Source organism: Amblyomma maculatum, chromosome 2 (genome assembly GCF_055883805.1).
Source record: "Amblyomma maculatum isolate TAMU_Amacu chromosome 2, ASM5588380v1, whole genome shotgun sequence".
Lineage (NCBI taxonomy): Eukaryota > Metazoa > Arthropoda > Arachnida > Ixodida > Ixodidae > Amblyomma > Amblyomma maculatum.
This window is the reverse complement of record NC_139345.1, coordinates 85,146,686-85,152,685: the sequence shown is the minus strand read 5'-3', so window position 1 is coordinate 85,152,685 and position 6,000 is coordinate 85,146,686. Positions and strand designations below refer to the sequence as shown.

At 50.2% G+C, this 6,000-nt stretch overlaps 1 protein-coding gene across 1 annotated transcript in view; it reads left to right on the top strand.

Annotated features, from left to right (window-relative positions):
- The first annotated feature begins 3,043 nt into the window (after positions 1-3,043).
- LOC146199185 (serine/threonine-protein kinase 17A-like) overlaps positions 3,044-6,000 on the top strand; it is a 232,938-nt gene continuing 229,981 nt past the window's right edge. The window contains exon 1 of the mRNA XM_084594649.1: positions 3,044-3,541. The gene's annotated coding sequence lies outside the window, so the exon portion shown is untranslated. The remainder of the gene's footprint in view (positions 3,542-6,000) is intronic.

Here is a 6,000-nt window from a genome sequence, read left to right as displayed (position 1 = left end):
CGTTTTTTATGCATTGTATGCAGATGGATTTTTTCATTATGAACTCATTCTCACACACTTTGGTAAATTTTCCATTTTCGCTGCGCCTTTTTTTTCCCGGTTCTTGGCTGTTTTTTGCCTTAGTTTCTCCATGTCGTGGAACTCGTAGAGAAGCATCACATGGAGGCATTTGTGGAAATTTATTGGGCCGATGGTGTAACCACTATGTCTATTTACATTTATATTAGCATTGGTCACTCACCCCCTCCCTCTTTATTCGCGGGATTCCGCGAGTGACAGATACTGCGCCTTTAATTTCCTGTAAAAGAATTCTAGAACGCCGGTGAACTTTGATGCGTTCAATGGAATGCTGGTTGTGTTCGACAAGGGGCGGGCCATGTACTGTCACGACTGGTCATGACGTCACCATGCGATTCCGCCTGGCGGAAGAAGCCGCGAAGAGCCAAGACCTCTTTGCCTGCTTCTGATAGCGGAGGTCTCTGCTCCCGTCCTTTAGGCCTGCGTGCCGGGGGCGGGAATCGGGGGCCTCCTTACCTGGTGGAAAATAAAGTTATCATCATCATCATCATGCATATACGAAGCGACCCCGCCGGGCATCCGATCCAGGGGTCCGTGCGGCGCCTTTTATTTACCGCTTCCTCGAACGCCGACCCAGATGTCTAGGAGGCATTAGTACAGCAGGCATCAGCGGCCTTTCAAACTGATCCACAGGTTTGTAGTAGTATAGGACAGTAGTGTAGTAGTTCCAATACGCGAGCCTAGGACTCATCAATGACTAACCATGACCTCGTGTAGTGCTTTTCACGATAAAAAAGAAAACAATCTGATCAGATTCGAACCGGTCGGGTTTCGATCAAGTGGGTACTCCAGTTCAGTAGTCGGCACCGTGGTAGTCGGGCGTCTTATCCACTGATCCACCATCTTTCTGTTTATTGCCTTCACTACTGAGCCACCCCGGCGGGTATTTTTGATCGTTATAACCAAGTTAAGTTAGGGTTAAATATTTGTCATTTGATGCGCTGTTGCACCGGAGCTGATCCTGGAGGCCACGCTTAAACTTCATCCACTTGTGGCGCGATGGCTCCCAGATGGCACCACATGTACAGTATAGAATAGGGCGCCGCGGCGCAACACAGGCTCCCTACGCTAAAACTGCCATTTCCCGTTTTTGGTTGGTTGGTTCATAGGAAGAGAAAGGCGCAGTATCTGTCACACTTGCTCTGTGGACACCTGAACCGCGCCGTAAGGGAAGGGATGAAGGTGGGAGTGAAGGTGGATAGAGAGAAGGGGGGCCGTAGTGGAGGGCTACGGAGTAATTTCGACCACCTGGGGATCTTTAACGTGCGCTGACATCGCACAGCACACGGACGCCACTTCGTTTCGCCTCCATCGAAACGCAGCCGCCAAGGCCGGGATTCGATCCCGGGAGCTCCGGCACAGTAGTCGGGCGTCTTACCACTGTACCACCCCGGCGGGGCCCCGTTCTTTCCCACTATAATAGTTTTAACAGAGATGACCCCTGCCTCGCTTTCTTTATCTGATCTTTGCCGGACACTGAGTCCTTTTTTGTATGGACTGCGCAATTTCTTTTTTATCAAAAGGGGGATTTTTAAATCCAAATACTTTCAGAAATAGACGTTTTTTGCTGTCGACTATACGAAAACGTAACCAGACAGCACCACATAAACAGTTTTAATGAAAAGAAAGCTTGAATGGGGTTATCCTCAGTGTCCCTTTATGATCCCCGAAGTTTGCTACTTGCTTTCAGAAATTTCTGTCAGGCGTGTGCTGCGATGTTAAGGATTGCATGAATTGCATTTTGATATCGTGTAGCCTGAGGTAATCAGACTGCACAGGGTTAAGAGACTTTTTTCAAGCAGCACTACTGCGCATGCGCGAAGCCTCCTTGGCCGCCATTTCTCCGGGATGCCACGCCAAAATAGGGGAAGAACTTCGCTGCCCGTGCTTTTCCAGGCAACGACGCCCCTCGCTTCATTGAGGCAACGAACTACTGCACAATAATTGCGTACAGTGTTAGCGTCTTCTAGGACTTCGGAATGGACGCATTATATTGCCCCGCCTCCTCCAGCTTGCCTCAACAGAGAAGACACGGCCAGGTTCGCCAGCTTCGTGTTGTCATTGTCATGGTTTAACAGGGAAGGGTGGTGGAGGGGTAGTGTGTCAAGGTATGTTCACAGATGACTCACGCGTCTCTGCACAGGCTAGGCGAGACCAGCGCTGCACGGTGCACCCAACTCCTGTTTGGAAAATAGGCCCACCCCGTTACTAGGAACGAATTTCTGCACAAATTCTCGGCATAATAGGAGCTGCATTCGCAGGAAGCGTGTTTCTCGATCGTTAAGTGCTCAGCAATGTTTATGGTGCTGCCCGAAAAAATTTCGGAATGGCAATCGTCACGTTTTGCCGCATATCTGGTTTTGCCTACCCTTCTCGCCGTCGCTGTTCGAATTCCGGCCATCTATTCATGCATGCGTTACAGCTGTACACAGCAGGACATGTCGGTCTGCTTGAGAGTGGCCCGCGTACACCGTCGTAGGCGTGTCGCGTTGCAACCAACCAAGGAGGTTGGTTGCAACGCGTTTGATTCGATGACAGAAGGTTTCTGAAACAGATTGAATAATTGAGGTTCAACCACCAGCTCCTGGTGCACAGCTGCCCTCTGCCACACATACCAGGTGCTTTGGCACCTCTGCAGAATTCACAGACAGAGGCCTCCGTCGGAAATAACTAAAATAACTTACAAAAAAATCTTGAAAATAATTTAAAGATTCAGGACCGCAACTTACTAGCAGTAAAAGCTACTGCTATCGAATACAACTGATAATTAGAAAAGTAGCTACGGAAGAGACTCGTACGCGATTCGCGCAATTCTAGTATAGTGATCTATATAATTCACTTTAACTCTTGACACCAAAAGCCAAAAGAAACAAAAACGTAGCTAAAACGTGGCGCCCCGGTCAGCTGGTTCGGCTGGTCCTGTGTTATTTTGCCGCGCTCCTCATAGATGGCGGAGTAAGCGGCGCCGCGGAGCGGTTGTGAGCGGTCTCGCTACACTCACGCGCGTCCCTTGCGATCGTGGCCTCGCGGAGAGGAAGAAAAACCTGAACGGTCCGGCGGCTCTATTATTCCTGTCTGAGCCAGCGAGCAGTCGTGGCAGGCGCTGTACGCCGTTCACTCGCCGTGCACCCTTCTGGAACGTTTCTACAGCGCTGTCATGGCTGTGCAGCTGATGCGGTTGTCCCGTGATCACTGAGCGACGGTCTTCTACGCGGGACAGTGTGTGCCGGCACTGGCAGTGTTGTCGTTTGCGTGCGTTTTCTGTTCGTGATTCGGAGGGTACCCTGTGCCGACTAGACAACGAGCTCGCCCGTGTTCCCACCGCTGCATTCGCACGCCGCCGGTATAGCCTGTGTTCGCACACTCGACGTGGATTTCCGAGTTCGACTGGAGTAATTCTTGTGTGCACCGCCTCTGGAAAACTTCAGCTCACCATCTGTGTCGGCCTTTAGCGATTTTGCAGGTAAGAGCATTGGATCATGAATGACGCTGGCTTCTTGCAGCTCGCAGTGTCTCTCAGTGTGCTTGGTACGAAACGGACGACAGATACATGTGGATATGGCGAAATCGCCGAGGGGCGTGAACCTGCGCTAAAATGAAAGCATAACTGCCCTAGCGTTAGCTGCCCCGTACGGTCTACCAGTGCGGCCATTCGGCTAGCGTGGTGATGCGGTGATGTCGATAGCAATGGCGGAGCTTTAAATCTTCCCGGCACCTTTTAAAAACCGCTTACTTGCTCGGACTTGTTTCAGAGTTTGACTCTCCAGGATACTGCTGTCATGCCATTACTTTGCAGTTACGCTGCCTGTACGAAGGCGTTAGTAGGTTCAAGGCACGAACCTCTGCGAGTAATTTAAATTGACAGACTTTTCCCGTTCACCGGCGTGAGCGATGTAAGAGGCCTTGTGGCATTCAGTACTTTTCCAGGAAAGCCACTTGTGTCTTGCTGCAACATCTTATCGCTGACCTTTTCAACGCTCATGTGGCTGCATCTGCTATTTAGTTGATCGCTGACTTTTGGGAAGGTGTGCAGCGATGTGAGCTTTGAGCCGGAACTGTAATTGTTTGTAAAGGTGCACTATCAACGGCAAGTCCGGTCGTAGGGACCGTTGCGGCAACGCTCTGACAATCAAAGGTCTGCACTAAGAGTGGGATTTCTAAGTATATTTCATCCGCTGATATTTCTCAATTACCTTCATTTATGTCTAACGCTCTCTCTTTTGGCAATATCAGGCACAGCTAGCTGGGCCGCCCCTTTAATAGTTCTGTGCAGCCTCAACTGCATTCTGCAAAGCCATCACTCCCTCCTTATGTTTTTTTTGTTGTTGTCATATATGTGTGCACGTGTTGTAGTACGTACTGCAACAGCTCACTGATTTACTGCCCTGGCTGGTCTGCCATCGTTCCTATGACACCGTGTGTAGATTAGCAGTTAATCGGTCCTTGACCAACCGTCGTTCATGGCCAGTCGACGTTCGTCGACAGTATGTATTTCACCCGAAGGCACGCGCTGTCGCCGAGTTCACCTTCGCCTCCTTTAGGCCTTTTATTTTTTTTTTTTTCTACAGCCCAGCAGTAGCTGTACAGTTTGCGTGAAGAGGCTGCGTATGCCGTAAAATATCACCGCGCTGTAAATAAAGAGCTCTGGAGAGAGCACTGGTCAGGGTACTACACTCTAGCTTGCAGCTGACTATGACTCATGTCAGCCTGTCTCCATCCGTTTGCGCTGGCGGCGGCCGTTGTGCCGATGTCTGCTGCTACGCACGTCTCTGGGCGAAGTTTACGAGCAGCTGGTCCGTGCCGCCGCCGCCAGGTTTTGTTTTTGTCGAGCTGGGCTGTGTTGCGTATTCACTGCGTTCTGTCGCCCGCTGGTTCTTATTGCGTTGGCCCTAAGCAGCTGCAGCGGCGGCGCCAGCAGTGCCTCGGAACTTTTCCCCGTATACGAGAGAGCACTCATCTAGCGTTGCTGTTTCTGCGGCCGCAGCGGCTGCATACCTTGGCTGGCTGCCGCCGACCTCAATTCATGCCGCTTGGCTCCTGACGTCTTTCTTTTTTTTCCTGGTGGCGTCCAGTGAATTTCAATACTGATCCACTGCTGCAGCCAGCGGTGTATGTGTGCGCACAGTCGTCCATATCTCGCCGTGCGTGTTTTTGTATCTTCCTTTTTATCGGCCCGGGCAATACTGGTTCCCTTTGCGCGCAGGCTTTTAGGCTGGCGCATGTAACGTATTGCTCAACTCCCTCCGCTGGCGGCCTTCCTCTCTTCTTTCTTCTCGTCATCCCCTTTTATTGGTTCTCCGCCGCGCTTATCTGAATCTTAACTCGAGCAGCTTATTTTTTCTTCCTCATCCCTCTAAATTCTCAATCTTTTTTTAAAAATCCCTCTTTGAACTTGGGAGAGTTGCCGACAACCTACCATTCTTTAAGGAAACCTTTCCTGCGCTGCGTCCAGTGCCCTGCGAATAACGATAAAATGGTGGGCTCCTAAGCCGAAAAACTTCTCGGTGCTAATCAGTCAGATCAGTGGTTCAGGGGATACCCACCATGATGGTGTTGAAAGACAATGAGGGAAATCTACCGTTAGCACCCACCTATTACTACTGCTAATGACACCTCTTCCCGCCTTTCTTTTCTTTTTTTCATTCTTTGGCTTGTTCTCTTTTAGCATCCAGACGCAACGGAGCATGCTTTAAATCTCTCTGCATTCGGTGTAGGTGTGTTATGCAACGGTGAGTGCGAAAGGTATAGCTGCGAAGCAGTTTTTTTTTTTTTTTCCTTAGTTCAAGTGTTAGCGAAAAGTCGCTGTCGCGTACATGTGCCTAAGTGATGTGAACCCTTTTTGCTATAGCGTGCGTTGAACACTGTTCTGTGCTCGTGAATACCGATCTGACAGGCCTAGCTTTGTAGTGCTGCATCCAAACT